Source organism: Salarias fasciatus, chromosome 13 (assembly GCF_902148845.1).
Source record: "Salarias fasciatus chromosome 13, fSalaFa1.1, whole genome shotgun sequence".
NCBI lineage: Eukaryota > Metazoa > Chordata > Actinopteri > Blenniiformes > Blenniidae > Salarias > Salarias fasciatus.
This window is the reverse complement of record NC_043757.1, coordinates 29,668,675-29,683,900: the sequence shown is the minus strand read 5'-3', so window position 1 is coordinate 29,683,900 and position 15,226 is coordinate 29,668,675. Positions and strand designations below refer to the sequence as shown.

General features: G+C 45.6%; 1 protein-coding gene across 1 annotated transcript in view; it reads left to right on the top strand.

Moving 5' to 3' along the window:
• The window catches only part of hnrnpll (heterogeneous nuclear ribonucleoprotein L like), a 59,366-nt gene that overhangs the window by 6,340 nt on the left and 37,800 nt on the right, over nucleotides 1-15,226 (top strand). The gene's annotated exons all lie outside the window — the stretch shown is intronic.

The window sequence follows — 15,226 nt, the reverse complement described above, 5'->3', positions numbered from 1 at the left end:
TCTTTCATCGTATTTATTGAAGAAAAACACAGTTTATTCAGCCAGTGGTAGAAATCAACTCGGCATCACCGGTCAACATCGCCGTCTGATTGAAAGTAGATCCGGCATGTAACATAGGTGCAGATGCATCACAGCGTGCCCTATTTTTTCAGTATAATTATGCAGAAACATAGGAACATAACAAAACTTCTACATAAACACAGAGAGGAAACACCAGCAAAGATGAATATGAATAAACAATGATAATAATATAAGAAATTCCACACATGGAGGTCCGAATCTGACGTCGTGCTGACCTCCAATGCAGAGTTGGTTTTAGTTAAACTGAGCAGTACAGCAGTAAAAGTGCATAAAATTAAATTGACCACAGTCTACCCACTGGGCTTGCAGTTCAGGCATATTCTTTCAGTCATTTCAGCATTTCATTACAGACCGGTGAAACACGGGTTTTGAACTTACGACTTACTGTTCAGCAATTCTCAGCCTTACCTGTTAAGCTGTTAGTTTACTGTGTTGATCTGTAAACGGGAGGGTGACCACTAGTTTGCAGAAAACTACTTGAATTATAGTGCGATACACACGAAACAAAGTGGAAGTTTTAAAGATGTTTGTTTTGTTTTTCACCAAAGTTCACAATTTGATGAAATTGCGTACTAAATTTAACCGCTTGGGCGGCTCTTTTATTAGACATAATTCTATCTTTACGAGACAATGAAAACAAGCAGAACCAAAGAAAAAGAAATACAAGGCGGGGTTAACGTTCACATAAACACTTTTTCAGTGGTAAATTTATCAACGTGTCTGGATGTTGAAATAACGTTTTTCAACTGACATGTTTCAGCAAAATTTTCAGAAGTCATGATTTTAAAAGTACTGACGATTACATATCCATCTAAAAAATGTTGATATTTCAGTGTTGAATCCACAGAGAGTTTACGACACAACTTCAACCGTTTAGTGTCAACGTTGTTTTGACGTTGAATTAATGTTTTTCATCAACTGACATTATTTCAACTAAATTTCAATGTTTAAGGCCGGTTGAATGCCAGCTGGGTCATCATGACGTCAGAAAAAGGTCTGAATCTTGGACCTATTTTGTACGTTCTGTTGACGTCTAGATGTGGTCCTTCACAGATGTCCTGATCAGGTACAAATGTGAACATCAGGATTACATCTAAATGAGGTCCAATGATGACGTCTGAATTTTGGATCTATTTTGTACGTTCTGCTGACGTCTAGATTTGGTCCTTGGATGACGTACAAATCCTGAACGTCATCATGACGTCAAAAAAAGGTCCCATAATGACGTCTGAATTTTGGATCTATTTTGTACGTTCTGCGGACGTCTAGATATGGTCTTTGACTGACCGACCCAATAATGACCTGATCTGCACGTCTTCCTGAGATCAGATGTTTGGTGGGCTAGTTCAACCCTTACCCAGCCACCCTGGCTCTATTCACCTCTATTCACCACTTTCACAGCTGCACAAGTAACAGCTTCAACAACAACAGTTTATCATCAGCCACACATGAATAGACTGGCTCTTCCGAGGGCAGTCTGTTCTCCAACCACACATGAAACTGTCAGTTTGATGACAGAAAGTCTTCAGTCTATAAGAGAGACGCACTACTCCTGCATTCATGGTTCTACCCATTGAAACTTCATGTGATAATAAACCAGTATGAACAGGATCTCATTGTGTCCAGTACAAGTGGAAGACCAGGTTTTGGTAACGGTACAGCCTGTAGTACATCTGCTGATGTGTCATGCTGACTCGTCAGAAACCCTCACATTTCTACATTTTGGCCAAAGGTCTGTTCGACACCAAATGTTTATCAGGAATCTGTAAACGCAGAAGCAATGTGGCCAGAGTGCTAGCTCTTGTCAAAGCATAAAGGCCAGTACACACGACAGGACTTTTTCAATCTTCCCGATTCAGAGACACACTAGAAGACAACAGAGGACAGATCGCAGCAGATCTTCCTCTCCTGATCTTCTAGTGTCCAATCCAATCCAATCCAAATTTATTTATATAGCACATTTTAACAACTAAAGACAGTTTCCAAAGTGCTGCACAGACAACAAATTCAACATGACACAATAAAAAAGAGATAAAAAAATAAATAAAATCTGAATAAAATAACAATGAAAATATAACACAATATAGAAATAGGATTAAAAACCCAGAGGACCACACAACTCCATGGTGTTAAAAGCCAGAGAATAAAAGTGGGCCTTAAGATGAGACTTAAAACACTCAACTGTGGGAGCTGTTCTGACGTGGAGGGGCAGAGCGTTCCAGAGTTTGGGACCAACCACAGAGAAGACCCTGTCCCCTCGGGTCTTAAGTCTCGTCTTAGGCACCTCGAGCTGGAGCTGGCCTTCAGACCTCAAGGCGCGCTGAGGCTGGTAAATTTGGATGAGGTCTGAGATGTACTGAGGGGCCAGTCCGCTTAAGGCTTTAAACACAAACAATAAGATCTTAAAATCAATTCTGAAACGAACAGGGAGCCAGTGCAAGGACGCTAAAATGGGGGTTATATGATGGTATTTCTTCCTCCCAGTTAAAAGGCATGCCGCAGAGTTTTGGACTAACTGTAAGCGGGAGAGAGCGTTCTGGCTGATGCCTGAGTAAAGTGCGTTACAGCAGTCCAAACGAGAAGAGATAAAAGCGTGCATAACCTGTTCAAAAGATTTAAAAGTTAAAAATGGTTTAACTTTAGATAAAAGCCGAAGATGATAAAAGCCCGATTTGACGACGGCATTTACTTGCTTGACAAATTTAAAATCACTGTCAATAGTGACGCCAAGGCTGGTGACTGAGGGTTTGACATGGTGTGTAAAGTGGCCCAGATCTCAGCTGGGATCGATCTGTCCAAGTACAATTACCTCAGTTTTACCCTCATTAAGGCTAAGACAATTGTTTGCCAACCAAGCCTTGACGTCACTAAAGCAATCAAAGTGTGTGTGTCGCTCCGGAGCAGAACACACACTACAAGATTCTTCTGCCGAGAATCGGCCCCTCACTCTTCCAAATCTGGCGTCGTCCAACGTGACTTTGTGCTGTTTCCCTTCATTCCTGTGTTTACATTCATCTCCACTTTGAATGGTAAGCGGAGAACTCATTCATTCCCTCAGTTCATTCATTCACATCGGTATCGCTCCTTCAGCGCACCACACACCACAGGATTTGCGATCAGAAATATTAAACGTGTTCATTATCTACGATCTCCCCTTCCGACGCCTCCCGAGAGGCTCCGACCGGAAAAAATCTCTCGGAACACACCGCACACTACACGAAGATCGGACCCGAACTCATTTGCATACTCCCGACAATCGGACCCTGTCGGCTTCGATCAGGAGGAGAAGATCGGGGCAAAATTCGGCCCGATCATCCTGTATCCTCCTCCCTCCTCTCCTGCGGGCTGTGCCAGCTCACCTCCTGCCAGCCGCCATCATCCCACGGAGGAAACGTCCAAAGAGACGCGGGAAAAGAGCTGGAACTCTGGTGAAACTGAAGGCTCTGAGACGGTCCAGCTGCTGGGGCGGCCCCCATCCCGCCATAGGAACCTGTCTGTCATGGCGACCACGGCGTCCGCGATACATCCAGCTCGTTGCTCCTGCTCGCTCGGACGCCTGCTGTCTTCATCCGCCGGCGGAGTGCTGCATTCGACCCTCTCCGCCGCTGCTCCCGGACGTCCTGAGGCTGCAGCACTGCTCATCGGACTTTGCCGCCAGGTTATCGGGATTATCTTCGACTTCCGTGTTTACACCAGCGGAGAAACAGCCGGCCTACGGCCGCCGGCGGAGCCACACATCACGTGATCGCGGGAGGTGGCTGCAGCCAATCCCATTGGACACAGCTGACACGAGCGCCGTGACGTCATCACCAGGTAGTCGTGTTGGTCTCCTGAACGCTCGCTCTGTTACAAACAAATCCCTCTCACTGAACGAACTGCTTACCAGTGAAAACCTGGACTTCCTGGTCCTCACTGAGACCTGGCAGAGAGACGGGGTGTTCCTCCACCTGAAGGAGCTGTGTCCTGCTGGACGCTCAGCCCTCAGTTGGCCCCGCCCCTGTTGCCGTGGAGGTGGTCTTGCTGCTGTGTACCGGGACAGGTACACCTGCACCTCTTTTGAGTCCCAAATGATCAAAACTAGCTCCTCTAACTCATTTCACTGTTTCCTGGTCTACCGCCCTCCTGCCCTGCTGCTGTCTTCCTAAAAAGCATGTCCTTGGATAAACGAGCATATTTTAAGCTTTAAGAGACTGTGTCGAAAGACTGAACGCCTGTGGAAATCCACTAACCTTGAGGTTCACAGGCTCCATCTCAGGGATCTTATTTCCTCATACAACAAAATGGTTGAAAATGCCAGGTCCAACTATATCCGCCAACTGGTGGCAGCAAATAAGAAAAACCCTAAAGTACTGTTTGATACAATTAACTCTTTCATTTGCCCTGCTGCTCCTGTCACCCCCGTTTTCATCGAAGCTGACAGCCATGCTGTCCTGAATTTTTTCGCTAATAAAATCAAGAAGCTCAAGGACAACATGCCACCTCCTCAGTGTGGTGCCTCAGCTGCTGCTGAGCCTATCTCCAGCTTGTGGTTCACCTTCGAGCCTGTAACTCTTGCTGATGTTCTGGCTCTGGTAAACAAGACAAAACTCTCACCCTGTCCCTCTGACGTCATTCCCTGTAGACTGTTCCCAGAGGTTCTGGAGGCAGTCGGTCCCTCGGTCACTGAAATGATAAACCTCTCTCTGTCATCAGGTGTGTTCCCGAATGCCTTCAAGCTCGCCATTGTGGAGCCTCTTCTAAAAAAAGGAGGTTTAGACCCGGCAGACCGAAATAGTTATAGGCCCATCTCTAAGCTGCCATTTCTGTCAAAGATTCTTGAGAAGGTGGTCTGCAATCAGTTGTCTTCCTACCTCGACCAATACAACCTCTTCGACAAATTCCAAACTGGCTTCCGTCAGCACCACTCCACAGAAACAGCCCTACTAAAAGTGTCCAGTGACATAATGATGTCTGCCGATTCGGGCAGTTGCACCGTCCTAGTTCTCTTGGATCTGTCCTCGGCGTTTGACACTGTTGACCATCAGGTCCTGCTATGTAGACTGAGGGACCATGTGGGACTGTGGGGACTCTGGGACTGAGGTTGGTTCTCCAGTGGTTCACTTCATATCTGTCTGGACGCAGCTTTTGTGTGTCTATAAACCAGGTTAAAGCAGAGTCCATGAATCTGGCAAGTGGGGTGCCTCAGGGCTCCGTCCTGGGCCCTATTTTATTTCTATTGTACCTGCTCCCCCTGGGTAACATAATCCAAAGGTTTAAGGATGTCTCTTACCACTTGTACGCTGATGACATCCAGCTCTACTGCTCTTTCAAGCCAGATGGGATACAGAAGCTGGATTCCTTTTTCCACTGCTTGGCAGAAATAAAACAATGGCTCAGCGAAAATTCTCTCCAACTTGACTCAGACAAAACTGAAACACTCATCTTCGCCCCTGATGTCTCAATTCCAGGGATCAAACAGTACCTTGGTGACCTCGGGCAGTCTGCCAAATCCAGTCTTAGAAACCTGGGGGTTTTCTTTGATAAAGACATGTCTCTGGCGGAGCACTGCAAGCAGCTGACGAGAAACTGTTTCTTTCAATTGAGAAAAATCTCTAAACTTAGGAAAATGGTCTCATTCAATGATTTAGAGCTCATCATTCACGCTTTTGTCTCTTCGCGCTTAGACTACTGCAACAGCTTGTTCTCATGCCTGAATAAGAAGGAGCTTTCGAGGCTGCAACTTGTGCAAAACTCTGCAGCAAGAATCTTGACCCGCACAAACAGATGGACCCGCATGTCTCCCATTTTGAAGGAGCTTCACTGGCTGCCAGTCTCTTATAGAGTTAACTTTAAGATTTTGGTTTTAACCTTTCGGGCCTTGCACGACCAAGCTCCCTCTTATATTGGCGACCTGCTCCAGCCCTACTCCCCTGTGAGGGCTTTAAGGTCTGCGGACCAGAATCTCTTAAAGGTGCCGCGTACCCGCTTTAAGACCAGAGGAGCCCGATCGTTCCAGGCCGTTGCTCCCAGGCTCTGGAACGATCTCCCGCTCTCTCTTCGATCAGTTAAGTCACAACTTAAAACCTTTTTATTCTCTCAAGCATTTGCTTAGTTTTTCGGGCCTGTTTTTTGATCACATTTTTAGTGCTGCTTATTTATGTATGTGTATTTAATTGTTGTCTTATTTATGTATGCTGTGAAGCACCTTGTGGCTTTTTGTCTGTGAAAGGTGCTATATAAATAAACTTTACTTACTTACTAAATGACTTCAATGACTTTCTATCATCCATCTTAAAACTGGATAAAGTTTTGGTCCTTGGAGGTTTCAATCTGCATAATGACGATGGTTCATGTAACTCAGCAGCTGACCTCTGACTGAATCTTTCAATTTCCAGCAGCATGTGTCGAGATTAGCTCCAAGTAGTTAAACAGTAATTAAAAAACTGTTAGGAGGGCAGGTAGGCTAGAAGTAAGAGTAACTTTGTATTACACACAGCATTTATGAGACAGAATAGGTACAAGCAGTTTTGCCACATTTTTCTGCAGTGTAGATCATCCTGTATTGTCATTTTAACCTTTTTCCAAAATGTAATGCAGCGACTTGCTATATAAACTTGTTCTACACCAACTCCTCTCTTCCTCTAATACTTCCTGATCACTGGCCGCTATAAACACTCATCTTATGTTGCTTTTTGATCAATGTTTTAATGTATGAATGAATGAAAACTCTCAGATATTGGCGTTGTAGACACACGAGGAAGTCCTCAAGTCCACATGTTCCAATTGCGCATTAACTTCGATGCGTTCTCGCCTCGTCGAAAGTCTGGACTCGAAGTCCGACTAACAGGTGTGTACTCTCCAAGTCCACGAGTGCGCACTCACGGACTAAGAATTGAGAAACGGCCCTGGTTTTCTCTCTAGGCCTCCATATTGGAAGTGTGTGTGTTGAAGATGTCCACCTGAGTGACCACAGTTGTGCGTTTTTGAACTGATTATTCCTCCTGAACCCCAGCCTGCCTCTACAAAGGTAGAAAAGAGGGTCATTACTGAAACCACAGCTGAGAGATTCTGGGCCTTGTTTGACTCTCGTGACCTGACCCACTGCTCTGATGCTGATGGTTTTATGTGCTGTTTCAACTCACTCTGTGGCTCCATCATAGACCGAGTGGCTCCACTCAAATCTAGCATTGTCTCCAGAAAGCTGTCGTCTACCTGGTTAAATGTCAACATCCTGAGCCTGAAGAGACTGTGTCGGAAAACTGAGCGCCTCTGGAAATCCACGAAGCTCCAGGTCCACAGACTACACCTCAGGGACTTAATGCCCTCCTTAAAGGAGGCAAGATCCAAATACTTTGCTGCTTTAATAACATCAAATAAGAAAAATCCCAAAGTGTTGTTTGACACCATAAGCTCCACGGTGTCTCCTGCTCCTCTGGCTGCCCCGGTGCACTGTAAGGCTGATAGTAACAATTTTTCAACCGTCTTTGTTGATAAAATCAGAGCCATAAAAAACCAAATCCCAGCACCTTCCCTGTGCAGTCCAGGTCTGGCCAAACCACCTTTACATGTCTGGTCCTCTTTTACCCCTGTATGTCTTGAAGACGTCTCAGCAATGTTTGCCAAAACCAAACCCTCCTCCAGTCCTGTAGACGTGTTTCCATCTAAGCTCACTGTGAGTGTTTTTGACACAGTCGGACCATGGGTGACCAAAATGTTCAACCTGTCGCTCGCTTCTGGTGTGTTTCCTTCCTCCTTCAAGCATGCAGTCATAGAACCAAAACTTAAGAAACCTAACTTGGACCAATATGATCTTAAAAACTGCAGGCTGATGTCTCAACTGCTTTTATTTTGGAAAAAATGTTAGAAAAGGTGGTGGCCACACAACTAACGTCTTTTTTACAAACGCATGACCTCTACGACACGTTTCAGTCAGGGTTTCGTAAACACAGCTCTACAGAGACTGCTCTACTGAAAGTGTCCAGCGACATCCTGATGTCTGCCGACTCGGGGAGGTTCACAGTGCTGGTCCTGGTGGACCTGTCTTCAGCCTTCGACACGGTGGACCACCAGATCCTGATAAACAGGCTGCAGGACCTGATTGGCTTGTCAGGTCCAGTGCGCCAGTGATTCTCCTCCTACCTGGCTGGTAGGAGCTTGTGTCAGCCAATCACATTATGTCTGAGCCAGCCAGCCTGCAGTGCGGTGTGCCTCAGGAGGGGCAGAGGCAAGACACTTCACCCACTTTGCCTAAGTATGAAACTAGTGTGAGAGTGAATGGTTGGTGGTGGGAGGGGCCGATGGCGTCAGTCTGCCCCCCCTAGGGCAGCTGTGGCTACAGCAGCAGCTTACCACCACCCAGTATGGAGAGAATGAATAATGCAATGTAAAGCGTCTTTGAGTGTCCAGAAAAGCGCTGTATAAAACCAATGCATTGTTATTAGTATTATAGACCACCACTCGAGGCAGCTGGTAAGAAACTGTTTCTTCCAGCTGCGAAATATCGCTAAGCTCAGACACATGGTGTCAAAAAACGAGCTAGAAATGATCATTCATGCATTCATATCCTCACATCTGGACTACTGCAACAGCCTGTTCACTGCCTCAACCAGAAAGAGCTGCTCGTCTCCAGTACGTCCAAAACTCAGCTGCTGACCAGCACCAACAGGAGGTCCCATATCACACCTGTTTTAAAATCCCTCCTCTGGCTCCCTGTTCTGGTGCTGGTGCTGACCTTCCAAACCCTACACGGCCAGGCACCCATCTACATCAGAGACCTAATCAATCCATACAGCTCGGCCCGAAGCCTGAGGTCCACTGAACAGAACCTGCTGAGAACCCCCTGGACTCACTTTAAAACTAGGGGTGACCGCACCTTCATGTCCACTGTGCCTCGCCTCTGGAACCAGCTCCCCCTAGACCTGCTCCCTGGTCAGTGCCTTCAAAAAACATCTAAAAACGCCTCTGTTCCAGAAGGCCTTTCAGACCCACTGACAGAATGTGTCTTGGCAGCACTACATTCTGCCTTCTAAGTCTATGCTTTTATGTCAGAGCATCTCTGATCTATTCATTACATGATTTAGAATGTTCTTTTTCTTTATACAGTATTTTGTTTTTGTTGTGAAGCACTGTGTGATTCTGATCTGGGGGTGGGGGGTGTCAGTGGGGGGCTGAGGCCTTGTTCGTGAGAGTGGTGGCAGCAGGGAAGAAACTGTTCTTGGGTCGTGAGGTTCTGGTCCTGGTGGACCGGAACCTCCTTCCAGAGGGGAGAGTTTTAAAGGTGCCTTAAGGAGTTTGCACGTTTCATGCGAAACAGTGCCCCCTGCAGGCCTTGGGCGTAATGCAGCTTAGTGAAAAACTGGTCCCTGTGGCTCCCGTGCACGGAAGAGCGAACTCCTTCCTCGCTCGTTTAGTAGCACTCGAGTAAAATGTAAGTTTCTTTTCCCTGGTGGAGTCTGTGTGGAGCTGTGGCAGTGCTAGAAGCCAGTCTGTTCTTACCTTCTGGAAGATCCTGCTCAGTTGTTGCTCACTAAGCATCTGGCGGAGTAATGGTGGACAAAACGAAACTTCAAGGACCTATATCATGCAAAATCCACTTTTTTAAGGTTTTTAGCATGCCCCAAAGTTGAATTCCCTTAAACCCCCCCCCCCCAAAATGTTATTTGCCTTCATCCACACATGTCTGAGTAATCTCTGTCAGTCTGCTGCTCTCTACAGCAGCCCCTCCCTTCAGGTAGAAAACAGCTTGTTTGAAACTCTTCAAACCTAAGTACGTCTGAACTCCTCCCACCACTCTTCTCCCACCCCACCCCCGCAGAACACCCCACTCTCCTCTGACCAGCAGCAGCTGATTCACATTTTCCACTGGGGAGACCCCCCCCCCCGCAGGCCCTCGGCAATCAGCGTTGACGCTTTTTGTAGCTCTGATTACGGAGATAAACTTTAATCATCATCTGAAAGCAACAATCAAGCAAGAGCAAGAGTCTGAAGGGTCTGAAGGGTCTGAAGAGTCTGAAGGGTCTGGAGGGTCTTGAGGGTCTTGAGGGTCTGGAGGGTCTGGAGGGTCTGAAGGGTCTGGAGGGTCTGGAGGGTCTGAAGGGTCTGGAGGGTCTGGAGGGTCTTGAGGGTCTTGAGGGTCTGGAGGGTCTGGAGGGTCTGGAGGGTCTGGAGGGTCTGAAGAGTCTGGAGGGTCTGGAGGGTCTGGAGGGTCTGGAGAGTCTGAAGGGTCTGGAGGGTCTGGAGGGTCTGAAGGGTCTGAAGGGTCTGAAGGGTCTGAAGGGTCTGGAGGGTCTGGAGGGTCTGAAGGGTCTGGAGGGTCTGGAGGGTCTGAAGGGTCTGGAGGGTCTGCGCTTGGTGAGTTTCTAACAGGAAAAGACGTTTTCGCGTGTCTTTGAGTGTAGAGAAGCTAGAGCTAAAGAGCTAAAGCTAACCCTTAGAGACGCTAACGCAGCTCCGATTGGTTGAAGTAGCTGTCAGTCAAAGTCCACAGGGGGAGAGGCGGGATTTTCAGTGAAACTGAGCGTTTTCTCTTCCGGGTTTCAGAATTAACCTCCAAAAATCCTTTATTTAACACAAAATGACTTTTCCTTAGCGCCAAAAATAAACTATTACCATGTTAATGCCAATAATAGGGTTTGGACGAGCTAAAAAAGCAGGATACAGGTCCTTTAGCTCAATCAGGCCAGCCGGAGCGTGCATTACGTCATTCCTTTCAAATTCTCCCCCAAAAAACTCTGGTGCCGGACCGGCACTGCAACTTTCAAGTGACAATTTAGCGCTGTTAGAGGTACTAGTAATGAATATGTCAGGGCACATTGTACACATCATTAAAAATGTGTAACATATTCATGGTGGAAAATAAGTATTTTTAAAGCTTGTGTCCGGAGTTTTGAACAAGAGGTTTTTTTTTAATCCAGTGTCTCGAGGTTCCGCCCTCTCTCTGCTTTCATGAGCGACCAAGCCACGCCCCTTTAATTGTGCACTCAAATTATCTGTGGGGTGAAAATGAGAGCCTCTGAGTCCTGCAGCATCCTCCATGTTGAGCTGTTTCCGGTGGATGTTCAGCAGACAGTGGATATATCTGCTGCAGAGCTAACTCTCCTCTGCTGGGCGAGCGGCCGTGCTCTCTGGCTGCTCCACACTTTGACTGACAGCACGAGAATGAGGAAGCTCGAAATCTATTGGCTGAAGCTGACCGGCGCTTTTTCGGATAACATGGGGGTCTATGAGACGAAGGCGGAGCTCATAAATACATTTTTATATTGCTTTATGCTAATATTATATTGTAGTATCGAACCAGACTGACACATTGAAGCTCTGTTGAAACATGATACATACGTTGGAAACGAACGGAAACTCCGGACACCAGCTTTAAGGTTGTAAAACTCCTTAATGCACCTTTAAAGAGTTAAAGAGAGGCGCTGGAGCCATTGGTATGGGCTATGATGATATTGAAGCGTTTCCCAGTCCTGGTCCTCAGGCCCCTGGCACCTGGGCAGAACAGTGAAAGTTCAGATTCAAATGAGTGATTTCTCACTCAGAGGGAGCGTACCAATCACTTCACCACCCTGCAGGACCTTTTTGGTTCAAAACATTTGATTCCATTTAAATCTGACCAAAGATTATCAAATAAAAAGTGGCAGGGTTTGAAGGGCTACAGTGCTACAGTTCTCCTCTGGGCTGAACTAGGTAAAGGACATTTTTGCAGAAAACAAAACGTTTTTTAATTAAAAAAAAAAAACCCATAAGTATTTATGGAGGTAAATTTGTGTCTTTATTTTTCAGTCAAAAAAAAGTTGCTCCAATCGCAAAACATGTTTTCAATCAGAAAAAAACTTCACTTCAATCAAAAAACATGTTTTCAATCAAAGAAAAAACTTGTTCAAACCCAAAAAAAGAATTGGATACCCCAACAAATTGCATATAAACACGTTTTTTCTTTGATAGAATTTTTCGTTTTTTTTTTGGTTGAAAATACATTTTTTGACTGAAGTCCTATTTTTGGATTTGAGCCATATTATAGGTAGGACATTTGTTTCTTTATTATTCAATCAAAGATATAACTTCAATCAAAAAAAAAGTTTTCAATCAAAGCAAAAAATAAATGGTCGGAGTGTTTCGACTTTGTTTTGACATTCAAACACCTTTTTTTTCGGTCAAAGTGAAAAAAGTTTTGAAGCATCTTTTTTGAAACCTCTTTTTTGGAGTCTCTTTTTTGGAGCCTGTTTTTTGATTGAATCATTTTGACACAAACGTCCTGCAGTGGGCGGAGCTTCTCCATTGGTCGGGCATGTTTGAGTGACAGGTGTCCACACCAATGAGAATCTCTCCAGAAGAAGCTAGAAGCTGGAAGCTAGCTGCTGGTGTGTGCGGGGAAGTCCGTTTCTATTTGCAGCTGTCGTCACGCTGTTGCATTGTGGGATTGTTCAGGTCTCGCTTGCGAGCTGCTTTCTGTGATCCACGTTTTTGAGTGCGGCATCATTTCTTCAAAACGAGAAGATCCTGTTGCGTGAAAGGCGACCACAATCAGTCATGTCGATGGAATGGGAGCAGGACAGACGACAGTCTACGTTTTTTTCCCAGTTTCCCAAGTGGAAAAGAAGTTACGGAGAGCAGACTGAGGAAGAGGCGTCGGATGGCGGGGGTCGCAGCAGCGACATGAAAGAAGAGCATCACTTTAGACTCCATTTCTGACAACATGCTTGTTTGCTCTCGCCATTTTCATAAAGGCAAGTAAGTGAGTTTATTCGTTTTTTAACGATGCTACTGAAAATGCGGTTTCTTTGTGAATGAAGTCACGTTAGCGGTGAAGCTAGTTTGCAGCTGCCAGCGAGCCTGAGCAGCTGCGAGCCAACTTCACTTATAAACTCCGGTCAGAGGAGGAGGGCAGTAGAGATGGGATCATCACTTCATGCTAAATCTGTTTATTTTATTTCTTCATCTTAAATTTAAACGTTACGGAGGGAGTGACCTTAAAGATCCAGTCAGACCTGCTGTCCAAAAGAGGACACGTCTTGTCAGTTCTGTCCTCACAGACAGATAAACACACACTCCCTGGTACACCGCAACACACAACACATCAGATCTGATCTCCTTTTGAAAACAAACATACAGTCATTGATTTGTTTGCTATAACTGATCAAATTAAATTTACAACACATCCTAGAGAACACAGCCAGCAGCTTCAGCAGCAGCAAAATATGTCAGATGATGTTCCAGCCTGAGAGACAATCAGCACAACAACAAATCCATCTGCACCTGTCTGTATTTAGTCCTTGTAACTCTGTGCAATGTCATGCAAGAATCCAGTGTTTACTAGCTTTCTCAATTAAACCTAACCTGTGTCTGCAGGTCAACCAGCCGATGAACTGATGGAGACTGATCCAGACTGGACACCTTCCCGACATCTGGACACACATCAGTCACACCGACCAATGAGGCGCTCTGCAAGGCGACGTAGGCGGGGCCAGCTACGGAAAGTGTCACCAAAAGCACCAGAGACGGGAGTCCACCGGGATGCAGAGACTGGAGAGCTGCAGACCGAGGAGGGGACCGAGGAGCCTGGACAAAACAACCAGAGTGAGGATGAGACACCTGATGCTGAGGAAGACAACAGTCAGCTGGTCACAGAAGACGACACACACACACACACACACACACACCAGTCAGGATGCCACACAGACTGACTGTGACCTCTGTGAGTTGTTGTTGTTGTGATGTGTGCGGAGGTCAAACTCCCAGCATTAAAGGCTGCTGTCAGTCAGCAGCCAGAGATGTGGAGGAAACCAGGAGAATGGCACATTTGAGGATTCATGTTGAAAGGGTCACTGGAAATACCTGTCAGGAATATAGAATCTTGTCAGGGGCCAAACCCAGACAGGATTCTTCCATGTGGAGGTGAAGAAGTCACACTGCTGGATAAGATTGTCACTTTGTGCTGTGCCCTGACAAACCACCGCCCATCAGCAGTGTAGTGACCTGGACAGTGAGCAAAGACCGGATGGAATATATCTGTATGCAGTTAGACCAGTAAAAGCCCTGAACTTTGTTTTCTCAATATTTGTAGAAGAGCATGTTTTTGTTTCTGACATACAATAATAAAGCTTGTCATTGACACTTTTGGAGTCTTTTTTAGTTACTGCTTTCTGTGAGTACATAAGTAACTACTGTTGGTTCTGATAATTAACTGTGCTCCTCATTAGTAATTACTTCTTGATAATTTAGTGAAGAGAAATGGTCAGTATGGGGAAAAGTACTGTAATGACAAGTGAGACATGTTTTTTCTGGAATTTATTGTATTTCATACACTCAGCAGCAGCAACACAATGATACATGAAAAAAACAACAGTAAGAACGATATGCATGGCAGCTAACATCAATGAAGCACATCATTGTCACATAATGTGTGGTAAATGTGTCCGACATCAGTAAAACAACACTAGAGGAACAGTGACTGCAGATCCACAGTCCCGGTCACCGGTGCACGCTGCAGACCAGCAGCTCACATGGAGCAGAACACGGACAGATCCGGCACCCAGACATTCCTGAAGTGTCCGTGAGCTTCCAGAGATTTATAATGTCGGAACTGCTCACACGGGCAGGCGCTGACGCCGTGAGCCAAGTAGTTTGTGGATCCATCGCCGGAGTCGGAGGCAGAAATGCGGCGCCGGAGCTCCAGTAGACCCGATATAGAAACGGACTTCCCCGCACACACCAGCAGCTAGCTTCCAGCTTCGAGCTTCTTCTGGAGAGATTCTCATTGGTGTGGACACCTGTCACTCAAACATGCCCGACCAATGGAGAAGCTCCGCCCACTGCGGGACGTTTGTGTCAAAATGATTCAATCAAAAAACAGGCTTCAAAAAAGAGACTCCAAAAAAGAGGCTTCAAAAAAGAGGCTTCAAAACTTTTTTCACTTTGATTGAAAAAAAGGTGTTTGAATGTCAAAACAAAGTCGAAACACTCCGAACATTTTTTTTTTTTTTTTGCTTTGATTGAAAACATTTTTTTTTGATTGAAGTTATATCTTTGATTGAAGAATAAAGAAACAAATGTCCTACCTATAATATGGCTCAAATCCAAAAATAGGACTTCAATCAAAAAATGTATTTTCAACCAAAAAATGTATTTTCAACCAAAAAAAAAAAAAAATTCTATAAAATAAAAAACG